Source organism: Cetorhinus maximus, chromosome 8 (genome assembly GCF_964194155.1).
Source record: "Cetorhinus maximus chromosome 8, sCetMax3.hap1.1, whole genome shotgun sequence".
In the NCBI taxonomy this organism is placed as follows: domain Eukaryota; kingdom Metazoa; phylum Chordata; class Chondrichthyes; order Lamniformes; family Cetorhinidae; genus Cetorhinus; species Cetorhinus maximus.
In genome coordinates this window covers 40,770,728-40,784,800 of record NC_135886.1, presented here as the reverse complement: position 1 = coordinate 40,784,800, position 14,073 = coordinate 40,770,728, and the positions used below count along the sequence as shown (strand labels likewise).

The following is a 14,073-nucleotide window of genomic DNA, read 5'->3' as shown; positions in this document are numbered from 1 at the left end:
TCGTTAAAAAATAACTAAAAAATTTTCATCCTAATTTCTAACATGTCCCTGCTCATGTGACAGCAGCAGCTTTCTCCTCACAGACATGCCAGTTCAGAGGAGCCAATAAACAGAGGTGTAGTTCGCCGGAGGCGATATCTGAAAGATAGGGTGTACAAGTAAAGGATCAACTTCCTGGACAGTCACACGAGGGGATGTTTTTTAAACATCTTAAAATGCTTTATTTTTAATTTTTTATATCTGCATCTCCCTGAGGCACAGAGCTGCCTCAGGGAGCTTTTCCTGCGCGCACATGCGCGAAGTTCCCTGTTCGTTGGCCTCCCTCCCCCACCACACAGGGAGCACTGAATCATGTGTTTCAAGCTGAGTGGGCCTTAATTGGTCCGCCAATGTGAAATTGCGGTCCGGCCCTGATCACAGGTGGCAGTCAGCTACCCGACGGCTCCCGCCAAGCCCGCCCAACAAGGGCAAAATCCTGCCCATTAGCTTTGGAACATGTTTAAGAAATTGTTCTGGCTGCTACCTTGTTTGTCATTAATTTTTAGTATTGAACTCTATTTAAGATTCCTGACAACACAAAAAAATTACGTAATTCACAATAAGTATTGGATTTAGATCTGTTTGAAAGGTCTTCATTGAAACTTCAATTTGGAGGCCTTCTCCAGTCTTAAATTTCAGCAACTCCATTTTCCTGCTAACCTTTTGTACCCACTTTCTACTTAATTTTCTTCCACAGCTGCTATCTCACTTCTTTGCTTTTTCACTATCACACAGATTCTATATTATCCTGTATTTTCAACTCTTTTTTAAAAAAACAAGTTATTCAGTATATTAAACCCATTCATTGCCACTTGCTGTCCCTCGATTAGAGGATGACATCTACCAAGAGCCACGGGTTTCTGCCATGGGTCTTCATGTGACTGAACAGGCCAATTCTTGACCCACAGAGAGCTTCAGAGCACCATTGAAGCGTTTTAATTGTCCTCCCTGGGACACTGGGCCATTTGAGAGTTGAGAAAACAGGACCTGGTGGCGGGGGGGAGACGTTTTTTGGTTATTCCAACAGTATCCAGCTCACCGAAGTTGGTTTTGCAGTTTTCCCTCAATGCTTGTGGAGCTGGCTTCACGTTTGTTTGACGGTCCTCCCATAGAAACCAGAGGATGCAACGGAGGCATTACTGATGGAATTTCTCTAGTGCTCTTAAGTGTTGCTGGTACAGAGTCTAGGTCTCACTGCAGTGCAGGATGGTGGTGACATAAACCACTCTGTACATTTGGGCACGCTGATTAGTCAAACTAAATCCATCAACTGCTTCCTTACTTCTTTCGTACATTAAAAATCCATAAAACTCTAACTAAGCCCCAGCTGAGGTATTACGGAATTTTAAGTTCCAAGAGCCAATTGGTTTGGGAGTGGGTCAGTGTGGGGGGTGGGTGGAGGGCAGGGGGGGTTAAAACGCTGAAATTGGCAATACATTGGGAAGCTGGCTGTAACCCACCCACTCCCACATTTGACTACAGCATGTTATGTTGCGTGTGAGAAGCCTTGCCCCCTTGAAAAGGCAGGTTACCAACGTAAACATGTTTATAGGTCATTGAGAGATTTTTTCAATAAGGGCCTTCAATTTTATCTGTGTATGCACTGGTTTCCCAGGCTTCTTGGAACTCACCACTGAAAGCAAGACAAACGCACACTGGCAACTGAGGGGGCTGAAGAAATGACAGGCAAAAATTCCTATAGGTTGTGAAACCTCACAGCTGCTTCCTTGCCTCATTATGTGAAAGCCTGTTGTTTTAAGAGTTTACTACTTTCACTTGGTTTCTATTGGTTTGGTGATGACTTTCACTACATGGGAGGTTTGATCTTCACTTTGCATCTGTGATATATCAGATCAGCATGGGTGCTGCTTATGCTGTTCTGGATTGGATTTCAGATGAGGACCAAGATGGCCTGCACCAGCAGCAGGGGAACTAGCAGCGGCTGCACCACTAGCAGTACCAGCAGCAGCCTTCTCCTCACAGGCATGCTGCTTCAGAGGAGCCAATTAATAGAGAGGCGATATCTGAAAGACAGAGTGTACCATCAGAGGATCAACTTCCTGGACATGTCTGAACACCAGTTTCTCAGGAAGCTCAGGTTTTGCAAATGGTCATGGCAGAGATTTGCAACCTACTGGAACAATACCTGCTGCCAAGTGGAGTTGGTGGCCATGCTTTACCAGCAGCTGTCAAAGTGACAGTGCCCTCAACTTCTTTGACTAAGGCTCCTTACAGGAGATAGTTGCTGGATTTTGCAGTCAGTTGCCCACACAGATGACAGATGCCAGAATGGGCAATTCTGTACACTACCACTGATGATTCCAGTCACTTGGGTTTGTGTCTCTGGCTTGCTTCCCACTGGTGCAGAGTATCATCGACTGTATACATGCGGCAATCAAAGCATCCCAGATCATTCAGGACTGCTCCTGAACTATGAGGGCTTCCAGTCCATCAATGTACAGATGGTCTGCAATCCCGAAAAGGTGTTTATGCAAGTGTTTGCAAAATTCACAGAGTTGCTATTATGCATTTGTCCTGTGCCAGTCCACCCTCCGAGTTCTTCACACCTCAAAACATACATAGCAGCTGGGTGTCTGGAGACAAGAATTAATCACTTCAAAAGTGGCTGATGGCATTCTTCAGGAGCCTAAGCAATGAGGTCCAAGAGCACTACAATCAAAACCATGTGATGAGATATGTCAGTGAATAAACGATTGGCACACTGAAGATGCACTTCAGATGCCTTGACAGATCTGGAGGTGTCCTTCAATATGCACCAGTCAGGGTCTCCAGAATGATCGTAGTGTGATGCATTCCACATAACATTGCACAGCAATGTGAGCTGGACATTCAGGAGGGGAAGAAAGGTGCAGAGTGCATAGCCTCTTCATAGGAGGATGAAGATGATGCAGACAGAGCACAAATAATGGTGCCCATTGCTGCCCAGGATGCCCTCATAATGACAAGCTTTAGCTAGGCTGCACCAGTGCACCCTTCTGGCAAATAAGACGCTAAAAATCACATCATATGCAGGAGCAGATTTGGCTATCGGGCATGAGTCAGCATGCTGGGTCCTGACCGGGTTCAGGTTTGGGTTTGGGGGGGGTGCAGGGAGGAGGCAACAGGTAAGAAATGGACAACAGTTTGAGCAAACTCCCTACTTCCATGTCTCCTTTCATCATCTTCCCTCTCATGGCCCACCTGCATCTCCATGATAGCAATGAGCTGGAGAGCTCTTTGCTGCACATCAGTGGGGCACTAGGACTTTGTTAATCCTATTAAAGGCGACATTCAGCGTGAGGGCCAATACGCGCTCGTTTGATGCTCCATGCAGGTGGCCATTCTTTTCATTGAAGACATCATCACAAGGGCCTGTGACATCATGTCACTCATGCTGGAGATAGATTCCTCCATTTCTCTGCAAGCGTGCCAGTACCTCACACATTCTTTACTGCTGCTCCAGAAACATCTTCTTCAACAACATCCCCAGAGGTGTGACAACTTCATCCAGCTGAAGAGAGCTTGAGGTGTCCTGCGGCTTCTGATGTGGGCTCTCCAATGCTGTCCCTGTCTCCACCATCTGCTTTCTGCTAACCAACGAAGAATGAGGCACCAAGTAAAAACCCAACTATCTTCCTTACTGGTTTTACTGAAGTGCGAGTATCTGAGCTAGTGCATTATCCGCACGAGTCCTTTGATGGTGCATCCTCAGGGACATATTTCCTTCTCTTTGAAATTGACGTCGCCCGCCTGGACCGCCTCTTGCAGGATGCCTGATGGCCCTGTGGGAGGTTAAAGACATGAAGTAGAACTATCAAGGTCAGGATGTTTTAAGTGAACATTATGCACATGATCATATTTCACTGGGTGACGTCAGGTCAACGTGACCGAGCATTGTATGCCATGTGGCTGTGTGATATTTAATTCCATCACCAGCTAGCTGGGAAACCTCCATCTCCAATGGCCAGTCATGCGAAGACCCGCTGATCTCCAGCAGTTTCTCCTCTACAAATGTAAGTATCAAGATTTCTGGCGGATCTCCTCCGTTTCTCTGCCTCTTCCTTGTGTTCTGTGCTCCTGCTAGGAAAGAGAGACATATGAGTGAGAGTGATGGCACACGTTGAATGGATGTAAGGAGAGCATTTGTTGAGGATAGCTATGAGGGAGAGAAGTGATAAGATGAGGGTGTGTCAGTGGTGGATGCAAAGATAGGGATATGAGAAGTGTACAGACAGAGAAGGATAAGTGCACCTGCATGGTAAGGTGGTGATGTGAGAAATGACGTGCTGGAGTAGGCTTGAGAAGATAGAATGAGGAAGTTGGTGAGATACGTACAACAGGATATAGTTGAATGTGCCATTTTACTCACTTTCCTGGTCTGATTAGGTAATTAACCCGCTTCTTGCGCAGAATTGAGGACCATGGCGCCAAACACATGCAGCTCACTTCCTATGCAATCTCTAGCCATGCACACCTGTTCTTGGTAGCAAGTTTTTTCCTCCTGTTGGCAGGGAGGCCTGTCTCCCTGCAGGCCCTTACAGACTGTAGCATCAGATCTAGAGAGGCATCAGTGAAGTGAGGCGAAGACTTGCCGCATTGTTACTCCACAATGACACTTGCTTCCTCTGCCCCCCGACCTCACCAATCCACCAATTGTCATCTTTGCAGTAACCCTTTAAATAGTTTATAGTTAAATTTGACTCATGCAGATTATCGTTATGCTTGCTCACGCTAAATGATTGGGAAACCTGGAAGTCAAATGCAAGTTCAGTGGCTGGATTAAAACCTACTAACAGCTGCACTGCAATCGCTTGCAGGTTCCCTGTATGCTGTTGGTCCCATCCCAACCCACTCCCAGCACGTTACCACATCAAAATACCCCATATCGTGTCCAATTCTGGGCACCATACTTTAGGAAATATGTTAAGTCTTAGAGAGGGTACAGGGAGAATTACTAGAAAGGTACCAGGGATGAAAGATTTCCGTTAAGTGGAGACACTGGAAAAACTGGGGTTCTTCTGCACAGAGCAGTGAAGGTTAAGTGGGGATTTGATAGAGTTGTTTGAAATCACAAAGGGTTTTGAACACAGTAAATAAGGTGAAACTGTTTCCAGTTGTAGAAGGATCAAAAGCCAGAGAATACAGGTTTAAGGTAACAGGCAAAAGGTCCAGGCACACATGAAAAAAAATGCACAGTAAATTGTTATGAATTGGAATGCACGACCTGAAAGGATAGTGGAACCAGATTAAAGAATAAATTGCAAAAGGAAATTGGATAAATTGAAAAATTTGTTTTGGAAAAAGCAGAGAAGTGGGGCTAATTGAATAGTTCTTTCAAAGAGAAAGTACAAATACGATGGACCAACTGGCCCCCCTCTGTGATGTATCATTCTATGAGTCTAAGTTAGCATACCCGACGACCCTATTCTGTTATGGTCTTATGAAAAAGGGTCTAATTTATTTAGTTTCTAGTTCTGACAAAAGGGTCTGCACCCAAAATGCTAATATATACACATTTGTCTTTACAGATGCTGGGATATTGAAAGATCTATTATATGCTTTTAATATTTGACTTTTTTGCTTCTATGTGAGAGTATACAAGGTGTTGAAAAACTAAATTATTCATTTTAACAGTTCAGGTCGATTTGTTTGTTTGCTCCTTCCACTTTTAAACCAGCATGCATCATATATTAGAAATAATTGCAAAATACACATTTCATCTATTAATTTTAAGCTTTTTTCCCCCCATTATGAGAAGGAAACAATAATAAGAACATAAGAAACAGGATAGGAATAGGCCGTACAGCCCCTCATGGCTGATCCAATCTTGATCCCAACTCCACTTGCTTGCCCTGATTAGGTCATTAAACTACTTCCAAGTTGCTCTATAACACAATTGATTTGCCTTCTGCTCTTCTTCCCCAAAGGAATATTCAAGTTTAAGAATAGGAACTCCATGAATGTGAATGGGCATAAATCGACTAGTGCACAATACAATACACCAATGCACTGCATTACTGAACATCTATAGCAAGTCTATATCAACCTCCAAACCAAATTCTCTATTTCTTCTCTCCTTAAATAAGTTACTTATGTTTGAGTACATGTCCAGAGGCACAAGCCTCTTTGACTTACCCAAGAAACTATTTTTTCAAGTGTGAATTCCAACACTGGGCATCATCTTGGTATTTGACAATGATGATCAAAAGCCAAGACCAACCCTGTGTCCTTACCTGATGCATCTTTTCAGTGTGGGTGAGTGAACAGAAGTAAGCAAGAACCCTGGCTGATTCTTCCTTAGGCCAGGGATACAGAGGCAAATTGTGTTTCTCTCCTTCCCGTTGCCCTAGCAAAGGTCAGCTTTAAGAATTTCCCAGTTTGTATGGTACATCGCCATGAAATGCATTTATGCATTAAACTTTTGGGAAGATGTACAGGTAATTGAATTACTTACATCTGCATCCAACTGCTTCAGTTCCTTAAGGATGTTGGGCAGCAGGCGTGTTTGGTGGTGTGAGGGGACAATATGGAGAGAAGGCCAAAAATCAATTTCACAAAGTCGTGAAACCAGTTTGCAATCATCCGCTCTGCCTACCAATGACGGGCTGCGTTTCCCGCCATCGGATGTCAGGAACTTCATTTTAATGCATCTGCACATCATTATAAGTCCAGCTCGCTGGAATCAGTCCCCCATGTTGGATCATCTGAGCATGTCGGTGTGATTGCACACCAACGTGTTTCACAACTGTACAGAAACAACGTGCACCTGGCGAGCTACATTTCGCTCAGGACCTTGAGGCCTGTTTGCCTACCTTGATACGTCAGCCCTCGTGACCATCAGCACCAGGCTTTGCAGGCAGAACCAGATCACAGTTAGGGGGGCCCAAGGGCAGGTCAATACCTACCAGATCAACCTTTTGTGGATGGATTTTCAATGGCTGCAGGGCTAGGGCTTGCTTGGGGCAGGGGGAGAAGTGGCCTCAGACAAGGGAAGGAGCTGCAGGGTGAGGGCTGTGTTGGGGAAGAGGAGTATCCCAGGGTATGTGTGGGGACACATGTTGATCTGTGCAAGTGGCCTCAAGGTGGTGAGGGCTAAGGGGGCAGTCTCCAGAGGAGATGAGGCCAGATGGATGTGTGATCGTGTGTGTGAGAGAGTGAGTGATGATGTCCCTTGAGCTAGCAGTGAGTGAGATGTGTGATGGGCTTGAGTGTGTGAGTTTAGAGTGATGAGATGGTTGCCTTATCTTGGCGGCACAGATAAGATCACTCATCCTCTTTTTGCACTGGATGGCCAGCCTCTTCTGTGCAGCATTGGCACTGATCACCACTGCTATCATAGAAATATAGAAAATGGGAGCAGGAGTAGATCATTCGGCCCTTTGAGCCTGCACCGCCATTCAATATGATCATGGCCGATTCTCCATCTCCTGCTCTCCCCAATTCCCTTGACACCTTTAGAGTCCAGAAATCTATCTATTTATTTCTTAAATATATTCAGTGACTTGGCCTCCACAGCCTTCTGTGGTAGGGAATTTCACAGGTTCACCACCCTCTGAGTGAAGTTTCTCCTCATCTCAGTCCTAAATGGTCTACGCCGTGTCCTGAGACTGTGACCCCTTGTTCTAGACGCCCCCCCCACCGCAGCCAGAGGAAATATTGTCCCTGCGTCCAATCTGTCCAGCCCTGTCAGAATTTTATATGTTTCATTCTTCTAAACTCCATTTAATAAAGGCCTAGTCGACCCAATCTTTCCTCATACAACAATCGTGCCATCGCCTGCCAAGCCTGAGTTGTGAGATTGCTGGACCCCCTGCGGCCAGGGTGGGGGTAGAGGACATCATGGCGGGCCTCCATGGCGTCCAAAAGGCGTTCCAGGGACAAGTCACTGAATCAGGGGGCTGCCTTTCGGGGCCATGTCTATCAAGCTCCAATAGCTGCTTGGCAATAAAGACCGAGACCAAGACTGATTCCTTCAGATAGAGTTTTATTTCTGGTGCATAAAACTCTCTACAGAGAGAACTTGCCTCACCTGTTTTCCCTTTCAAAATATTTTATTGAGTGACCTGTCTCCTGTGAGCAGGTTATTTGCCACACTTGGACTCTCCTCCTTTAAAATTAGAAGTGGAAAGATTGGAAGTGCTATCTAAATGGGTACTCAGATTGTTTACTGATAATTAGCAATTGAACTCCTTGTGAGTTAATTGTTTCCTTCTCCAACAACGTCTTCTGCACAGCAATCCTGGGCTGGAAGCACTTGCAGGTATGCGCATGGCTGCACTTTCAATATGGCGCTCAGCGTGAGGAAACAGAGAGGTGACAGCGTGGCAGGCAACTGAGAGCCCACCAGCTATTGAAATGGTGTGTTAACCGGGAATGCATGATTAATGAGGCAGGATTGGGACGATATGGCATGGAAAGCCGCCATTGCAGCTAGCGGGCAAAAAGTTCTTTTCCCTGCCCACCATCACACTTGGTGCGAATCTGGGACGATTCCACTCAATGGCTCTTGTCTTCCCCATATTTAGTTATAAGAAATTTCTGCTCATCCTGTACAGTATGTCAAATAAGCAGTTTGACAAGTTAGAGACAGCTCAAATATATCAATGAAACAATATCTTTTCCAGATGCTCTGTCTTAAGAGATTGCTATTCAGTCATGCAATTTTGGAGAAGCCCTTCATTGCTGCAACTGGATCTTCAACCAAGACAGGTAGCATAGCCGCCTCTGACCATGACAGAAAGAGACCACAGTCCAACTTTTCTGCTCTAGTCTCTTCCCAGGGAACCATGGTACTATTGACAGACCAGTTGATTTGCCCTTAGTTACCAATGCCTTCTTTGCCAGGACAACAGAATTTATGCAATTCTTCAGTGCTCCCACACAGGTGATCGAGAAGACCAAATTTCATAATTGCCCAATTGCCCGGGTGTGTGAGGGCCATTGATTCCCCACATGGTATTACATGTCCCAAGCCTGATTTCCCATATTTATAAGAAGTGAAATGTGCAAGTTGTGCCTACCAGTGGATGTGAAATCATTACATGCTGGGAACTGTCATGACACTTTTATTCTTTTGAAAATCCAATGTTTCTGTTCAATTTGAAATGCAGCCACATTGGCTGCTAACTCTCAAGCCTCATGACACCCTTCAAAGGCCCATCATTGCTGCAGAGGGACAGTACATTGAAGCCCATGTTTTGAGAAGAGTGTGATTTGAGCAAGTTAAAGGAAAGCTCTGGAGTTTCTGAGAGTGCCTGTCAGTAAGTGTCAGGCACTATTTTACAAATTGTAAAAGTTCATAACTTTGCAGTCAGGAAGATATTGATGGTAGATGTCTCAGAAGATGCAGTGGGCCTGATGATAACATTGCTGATGCTGACACCCAATCTATGAAGGACAAGAAACAAATATTGTAACATTGCATTTGTCTCTCTTTCTCTGCTCTCTGCCATTCACTTTGCACACCTTCACAGCATAAATAGAGCACCATTATTTGGACGCTGCGGCCATTAAAGATCTGCTTCCTCTCATTAATCTCCCTATGTTCCAAGTAAAATGCTCACTTTTGACAGCTACCCATCAAACCCTAATCCATCAGGTCCTTGCTCACTCCTCAATGTGATTCAAAAGAATAAAATATCAAGCAGTCCTTACAAAAAAATCCAATCTTTTATTGCAGCTATATGTAAAATCATGAATTGGCTTGGTCACTGTGCACATTTTTGTGACCATGTGCGCTTTTTTTCCTATCCTCTTTAACTCTTATTCTACGTCACAGAATCACAGAATTATTAGAGTGCAGAAGGAGGCCATTCGCCCCATCGTGGCCACACCAGATCTCCGAATGTGCAATTCACCAAGTACCATTTCACCACCTTCTCCCCATAACCCTGCGCATTTTTCCTTTTCGGATAACAGTTAAACCACCTGAGAGACTGGGGTTTCAGATGGAGAAAGCTTCAGCAAAATATATGAGCCTCTTGGAATGGACTTAACCTAAGATGGCCACAGGACAGGCTGAGTCCTTGCTATGTCTCCTTGGCGGCCCGGTCCTGCAAAGGTGGAGACTGCACAGGGAGTTGATGGAAGCGTTACAGAGGAGTTTGTGAATAGCAGCAGCTTCCGATGCACCCACACCAGCTTCTCCACTAGCACCGGGAACAGGATTCTGGTTACTTGTAATCAGTGGAGAAAACAGATGTCAATGAGTCAGAATGTTCTTTAAATCCCCGAGTCAACTGAATGTGCTTTTGTCCCTCTGAAATGCTGTCCTCTATTGTTAATCTGGTAGCTCCAGATTGTCCCTCAAGAGATTGCAATACTTCATTCAGTGTCCCAACATTGACTTGCCTGGCATTCTGAAGAAGTGAGGGGAGGCTTGTTGATAGTCCTCTCTGATGTTAGTGCATTGCAGGGCAATGGACTTTATCATCCCAGCCAGACACATTGAAGTTAGAAGTGGCCAAGCAAAACCTTCTTATACCTGTTACACTGTTCAGATCCTTCTCTTCATGGCAGGAAGCCAAAGTTTTATTTTTCAAAGATTCATTCATGGGATGTGAACATTGCTGGCAAGGCCAGCATTTACTGCCCAAGCTAATTGTCCTTGGCTAGGCGATGGTGATGAATCACCTTGTTGAACTGCTACAGTCCACGTTGTGAAGGCACTCCCACAGCACTGTTAGAAAGGGGGTTCCAGGATTTTGGCCTAGTAACAATGAAGGAACAGTGAATAGTTCAAAGTCAGCATGGTCTGGGACTTGATGACCCCTAGGATGTTGATGGTGGCAGGAATTCAATGATGGTAATGCCACTGAACTTCAAGGGAAGGTGGCTAGAGTTTCTTGTTGGAGATGGTCATTGCCTTGCACTTGTGTGACACAAATGTTATTACTTATTAGCCCAAGCCTGACTGTTGCTGTATGTGGGCATGGACTGCTTCATTATCGGAGGAGTTGCAAATGAAACAAAATACTGGTCAATCATCAGCAAACATGTCCACTCTGGACTTAAGATGGAGGGAAGGCCATCATCTGTTTGTTCTGTATCCAATGGATGATATGTCTTTCACTTCTGTTTAGTTCCATCAGTGTCCACTTGTGTGTTACCTCACGTGTCAATTCCTCTTCCAGACCATCTATACCCACCTTGGTTGGGAGCCTGTGAGCTTCTGAATGTACAGAAGAGGAAGATTAGTGGAGTTGGTGTCTGAAAACCAGTTTGCCAGATGTAATGAGGCTGCTCTTCAGTAATCGTCTCTGCAATGTCTTGGCTTTCATCCCCTGGAGGAAGTTGCTCACTTTGGTCTGCTTGAGCAACAGTCCATCTTAATTAACTAATTTGTGAATCGCTTTTAAGGAAAGCAGAAGCTAATGGAGAATGAAGAATATATAGAAACAATAAGGAAGAAAAGATAAATTTAAATTTACCACCTGAAGACACTAAGATTGCCAAATCTTTATTGTTAATTGTAAGACCAGAGTTGAGACCAATTGCTGCTTTGTTAATTATTTAATTCCTCTTTATGTATTGTTAAATGGTGGATATTGGCACAGATTCTCATGGTGACGACACCCAGCTCTATCTCACCATCATAAATATCAGATTTTTCTCTTACTCCACCTTTTCCCCAAATTTTCCAAGCCCTCCCCTCCCCCATATCTGGCCCCCTGCTGAAGGGACTGTTGTCTCACCAGCAACTTATCTGGCCCTGAGATTTTTGACAGAGTCTTCCTTCTCCAGTTTCAGTGGAAATAAGCCTCATTCTGTCACATTTATGCCACCACCTCAGGGATCCAGGACTTTGCAGGCCAGCTGGAATCTGCCTTACAAGGAAGCTGCATTTTACAATTAGGCAATTTCTCCAGCCAACCCCCTCTTCTCCATCCACAAAGACAATCTAGAGGATAGCCTTGTTTTTGCAACACTCCTGAAACAAAATCCAGTCATTGCCCTGAGCCATTGACCCCATTGTCTGTTGGTCCATTGCAGAATTACCTGACCCACAGGGAGCAGGTCAGTCAGAAAGTCATTTTAATTACGCAGCACATCAATGGCATCACCAACTGGCTACCCACAGAGAAACCAGCTTGATTGACAGGCATGGGTTGGGTTGGGAGATGGTTGGCAAAGGCTGTTGGAGCAGGTACATCCACACGGGGTATGGGGTTTGGGGGAAAGGAGAGGGTTTGATCAGAGGGATTGATTGGGAGGTGGGGAGGGGGTGCGGTGTCGATGGGCTGAGCTGCTAATCCTGGGAGGGATTGTTGGGGGCCTGAAGATGGGGGAAAAATAAATAAATTGCAGGGCGAGTTGGGGTGAATTTAGGCCTCAGGGGCCGTCTCAGTGAGGTATTGAGGTGGAGGAAGCCATCTGGGCAGCAGTGTCCAATTATGGAGGCTCCTCAGGCAGATACCTGGATCCACGAGGTAGATATGAAGATGCTTACCAGCTGAATACAACAAATCCTCACCTCAATGGAGCTGCTGGGTTTTCCATCACTTAGAAAATCCGGCTGACAGCTGTTAAGTTGAAAACTTGAATGGCAATGAGGCTCACAGCCTGATTATAATATTTAAAGTTCCAACCAGCCTCCTTGGATCAGCTTGGTCACTCATCCACCTTCCAGCCTCAGTTAAAGCAGATAAACGGGGATGTTGGAGGCAGGTTTGGATTGAGAAGCAGATTTCTCAGAGTTTAACCCCACCGCCCCCCTTGCCCACCTGACCCAAATTCATCAGCTTTTCAGGTTTTAATTCCCCCTTACCACTGTATACACGATACATACATACATAGTACATGGGGGAGATGGTGGCATAGTGGTGTTATCACTGGACAAGTATTCCAGAGAACCAGGCTAATGCTCTGGGGACCTGGGCATGAATCCCAGCACGACAGATGGTGAAATTTGAATTCAATAAAAATCTGGAATTGAAAGTCCGATGATGACTATGAAACCATTGTTGTAAAAACCCACCTGGTTTCGACAGTTTCCCGACGCGTTGGCTCCTGCTAAGAAAGGTGGAGAGAAAAAGAAGGGCCATTCTGCCATCAACAAGGTGATTACGGGGAATATATAATAACAGGCATATCCATGACGAGGGTTTTAAGAGGCAAGCTCCTCATGCCGTTAAGGAGATCTGGAAATTTGCAGTGAAGGAGCTGGGTACTCCAGATGTCGCACTGATACTCATTTAAACAAGGCAGTTTGGGCTAAAGGTGCAAGAAATATTCCATATCACATTCATGTGCATTTATCCAGAAAACACAACCAGGATGAGGACTCTCCTAACAAACTCTTCACACTAGTAACTTGTGATCATGTCACATCCTACAAAGGTCTGTACTCAGTTAACATTGGTGAATACTAAATTGTACATGTTTTGCTAAAATTAACTGCGAAAAGTGAATTTAAAAGAAAGTCCTTTAGAGAAGGAAATCTGCTGTCCTTACCTGGTCTGGCCTACATGTGACTCCAGACCCACAGCAATGTGGCTGACTCTTAACTGTCCTCTGAAATGGCCTAGCAAGCCACTCAGTTCTCCAGGGCAATCAGGGATGGACAATAAATGCTGGCCTTGTCAGTGACGCGCCCATCCCATGAACAAATAAAAAGATATTGGGATACATATTCAATTATTGGAACCGGGTACAATCCAGCTGTTGAAGGATATGCCACTAGGTCTTGCAGTGAACAGCGAAAGTTGCTTTCAATTCAGTGGTTCTATTCTGGTCTGGCCTACATGTGATTCCAGACCCGCAGCAACGTGCTTGACATGTAAATGCCCTCTGAACAAGGGCATTTAGGGATGGGCAATAAATGTTGTCCTAGCCAGTGACACCCACATCCCATGACCGAATAAAAAAAAATGTACTTTATACGTGTGGTTACAATTTAACTAAAGAAGATTTTTCCTAGGTAAACCTGGCATTCCCTTCACAGGAGGAAGCTAAATCCAGAATAACTCACACTGTACTTGCCAGGCAATGACTTTCTCAATGCTCGAGGTCTTTTAGTGCCCAAATAATTTCATT

At 44.9% G+C, this 14,073-nt stretch overlaps 1 pseudogene; it reads left to right on the top strand.

Moving 5' to 3' along the window:
- The window catches only part of LOC144684084 (large ribosomal subunit protein eL31 pseudogene), a 45,057-nt pseudogene extending 31,648 nt beyond the window's left edge, over positions 1-13,409 (top strand).
- The last annotated feature ends 664 nt before the right edge of the window (positions 13,410-14,073 follow it).